Source organism: Mastacembelus armatus, chromosome 10 (genome assembly GCF_900324485.2).
Source record: "Mastacembelus armatus chromosome 10, fMasArm1.2, whole genome shotgun sequence".
NCBI lineage: Eukaryota > Metazoa > Chordata > Actinopteri > Synbranchiformes > Mastacembelidae > Mastacembelus > Mastacembelus armatus.
The window spans coordinates 20,505,404-20,509,743 of record NC_046642.1 but is presented as its reverse complement, the minus strand read 5'-3'; positions in this window follow the sequence as shown (position 1 = coordinate 20,509,743).

Here is a 4,340-nt window from a genome sequence, read left to right as displayed (position 1 = left end):
AGAAAATGAAGGATAGATGCAGATTGTCACCCTGCTTACATGTGCTCTTCTCACTACCCATGTTAGACGCATGTGGAGGGTTGAAAACCCATGTACATTTCTGAGAAAGAAGGTAAGCCTCAACACTGTCTTTCTCTGCATCCATCTCAAACTTCAAATGTGTTTTGGCACCAACAAAATTTGTCCCTTGATCTGATCGCAGCTGCTTCACTGGTCCCCTGATAGAGAAAAACTGATGAAGAGCATTCATAGAACTGGATGCACTCATTGACTCAATCACGTCCACATGTACAGCTGGTACACATACATGTACCAGTACGTGACATATATGTAAAGAGTATTGCCCATGTTTTGCTGTTGGCACTACTGCCCCTTGTTCGCCGTGTTGTAACCTCCCATGAACCAAAAACATCCAACCCTACATAGGTAAATTGTCATGATCCGCAACTTGACTTCCGGGTTCATACATTTGTTCTGAAGGATCATAAAGAATCTGGTTTTTCCGCCTTGTTTTACCTTGACTGATTATATGATTGTTTTCACCTGTGTTCTGTTTGCCTGTCATAGTATAAATACCATTCCTCTGCCACAGACAAACCGCCAGGTTGTCTGGTAAATCTGACACAGTTACCTTGATCTACTCTGTGTTGCCGGACAAAGCCAGAAGATTGCTGATCACGGACTGCCTCGTTTTCCCATGCTAAGATAAGATAAGTAGCTTCACTTTATGTTCTGGATAGAGACTGGTTCTTTTTGCTCAAGAGGAATTATTACCGATGCTAATTCCCACTGAAGTTTTTGTTCGTTCAGACTTATATTTTGATTTGACAGTGGAAATCTTGCTAACGCAAGTGGTTTTGAGTTTGGAACTGTGAATGGGGGTTTTTTCGAACCCAAGCTGATACCCTGATCCTCTGACCAAGGAATTCCGCTCCGCCAGATACTGCTCTGCAGAAACCACCCGGCTCAACTCCCTTCCCTTCATTCAAGACCAACCCAGTGTTACCGAGTCTCGCCCTGTCTGCAACCTCGTCCGCCATAAGTTACCACCAGCTTCATTTCCATTGACTGGTCATTCATTCCCTGCATTAAATCTATTACTCTACTAAAATAAAGTCAGACCTTGATACATGAGAACCAGAGTGATCGAATTATTGGTCCTCATTTCCCCCCAAACGTGACATAAATCGGGGTTCTTGTTGTACTTATTCTGGCGGCAGATCTGCCATCTGCGGCTGCTCCAACCTGCCACGCAGTTTTCTACAGATCACACATTCGGAAATGAGGCTAGTAATGGTGTGCTTAGCTCCTACTATCCACAGACCACCTGCACGCACAGCTCCTTTCGTGAAGTTCCTTCCTTGGTGCCTGATTCTTTCGTGGTGGTGGCGAATAAGTAACACAGCAACATGATATTTCCCTGGGACCAAGATAGGATGAGCTTCATTGGCAGGTAGTGAGATGTCCTCCTAACCGAAGTAAACCCCAATCGTCCATCACCAGATGTAGTTTGCAGAGGGAACTGCACACGTAATTTTTGTTTTCTTTGAATGCATCTTATCTCTTCTGCGTACACCTCCGGTTGCACGCTCTTAAAGATGATGTATTCCGCCCTTGTTAAGGTTTCACTTGTCACACCATTCTTACAGAAATGCCCGCCGACACATTCTGAATCACGTGATGATTCATGGAAACCTTCTGCCACATGTAGCAGCCAAGCCATCGCTCCGTGAGGAAAAACGTTTGAAACATTCAGTGTCCAGTTGCTTCCCTGAGACCTTAGTCGAAAGAGCTGTTACATCCGGACGAATGTCTGCGTCTGATGTTGGATCAACCAGATCAAAGCATGTGTCATCTGATGACAAACCTTCAGTGTTCTGCAAAAACCTTGGTCCAGTCAACCAGCTGGTAGCTTGTAGCTGGCGTGCAGACACAGACCTTGTGGCATGATCTGCTTAGGTTGTTTCCTGTAGAGACGTATTTCCACTGATTGGGATGATTTGATTAACAGATTCTTTGTATGCGGTTATGGACAAACATATACAGTAGAATCAGCTGGATTCATTGTTTATATAACCCAGTACAACCTTGCTATCTGTAGAGAATGTGATCTTTTCTATTTTCTGCCCAATTTCCTCTTGGATTTGGTCTGCAATTTCAACAGCCAACACTGCCGCACAGAGTTCTAATCTGGGGATGGTGAGTTCTGCCAGAGGTGTCAGTTTGGCCTTGCCAAATAGAAAACTAACCTCAACAGGCCCGTCTTCAGGCTCAACCCTGAAGTAAGCAACCGCTGCAATTGCCTTCACTGAGGCATCAGCAAAGATGCACAACTCCACTTCCTTGGTCTTTGTCAGTTAGAAGGAAGTGCGAGGAACATTCAGGTTGTTAAATTCTTGCAGTGAATCCTGCCACCTTTTCCACTTAGGCTTTTGATAAAAATGACACATTAAAAGTACCTCAGGGTCAAGGCCTGAAATTTGCAAAATTACCATCTCATACAAGTAATTATTTTAACAATATCTGTAACTATATGACAAAGATTAGGAAAATGTGATTCAAGTATAGCCACTTAAGCATCGAGAAAGACAATTCTTGAAATGGTGAACATTTATTACAGTCTGATAAACTACACACCCATCCCCAAACTATCCCCTACACTTTTACTTACCTCTTCACTACAGAAAGGGCACAGTGCAATGCTTTGCATTTGTGCCAAACATTGACATCAGTCATTCATTGTAGATTTGTCCACTACAAATGCTAGTTTAGGAATAAGTACAGGCAATAACCTTTTTCTGTGGCAACATATTCCAGTGATCCTGGAATGAGCCAAATCAATTGATAAAACATGAAAAAGTGCATAGAAATTAACAGACAAAAATCTAGATGTTATTCTCCTAGATATTCATTACAGAATGACAAAATGCTCTTGCAGTGATACTGACAAATGGCAGAAATAAAAAACGTTACCCTCAAAAGTTCAGTATTATCAACTCTTTACTCAGCTGAGAAATGGCCTTGAAAGCAGGTCAGTACTGAAAAACTACAATAGAGTCATAAGTCTTCCACCTATATTATTTATGATGGTGAATAAATTGTGTTATTAGAGATGCAACAAGCTGAGAAACAGCCCACCTTCCAAAAATGAGGCTGGTTGTGGTACCCTGAGTGACTAGTTAAAGATTCATAGGAGAAGGGGCTGAGGCTAAGACGCACTATTTGCTATTCGATTTGACCTTCAGATTTGCCGAATCCCATTTGTTATGGGGCTGAAGACCAATAGAGATATATTCCAACCAAGGACCACCCCCACATACAAATATAAATACAAATCTAATCCATTCAGAGACTAAAGCTCTTATGTAAAATTCTTAAAATATTTATAAACATGTACTCATTCTCCCTTGTACCTTTTGGAATTAAACCAAATAGATGGGTGTGTTGTATTTGTGTGGGTATGTAAATGAATGGGAACATTTTTGCAATTTGTCACATTTGAAGCATGAAAACTCTATAATATCATATAAATTTCAAACCTATGCAGTGAAGTAGGACTGGAGTAGTTATGTTTCAACATGTACATGAACCACTAATTTCATTATGACCAAGGGCAGGAACAGCTACAACAGCTACATTGGGGGAAATGGTTAATATGACTATGAATATGACAGTATACCATTATAAGTTTGGTAATCAGTTTTTTGTTTTTGTTTTTTCAGTAAAAGTGCTGAAATGGCTGACAATTTAAAAAACTGTTGAGGTGAACACCCACATACTTGTAAGAGTCCACTCCCTCAGTGTCCATTCCCTGGATCAGAGAACATCAGAGAACTTTTGCAGGAAACAGTTCAGTGAACTGTGTATAAAGGCTGCTGTATACAGGCTTCACAGGACATCTGAGGAACAGTGCCAAGCTTGTTCCCTGGGGGCCCCTTTGCTGCGGGCTACTATCCCAGACACACATTCCCATGCCCTCATATACTATGGACGATTGGTGAGGTAATCCAGAATCTAGTCTGATAGATTGAAGTCAACCCCCATGTGCTCCAGCTTGTCCCTTAGAAGCTTTGGCTTGTATGGTGGTGGAGGCACTTGAGAAATCAAAGAGCATTATCCTCACAGTGCTTCCAGGCTTCTCCAGGAGAAAAAGAGCTCTGCGTAGGGTGTCATCCACCCCAATGCTAGGCTGGTAAGCAAACTGAAGTGAACTGAGCTCACCGCAGGACTGAGATGGACAAGGACCAGTCTCTCCAGTGTCTCCGTCAGATGTAGCCTGTAGCTGTTGAAGTCCTTTGGGTGCTGTGTCTTAATTACTGGTAACACACAGGAGGTTTTCC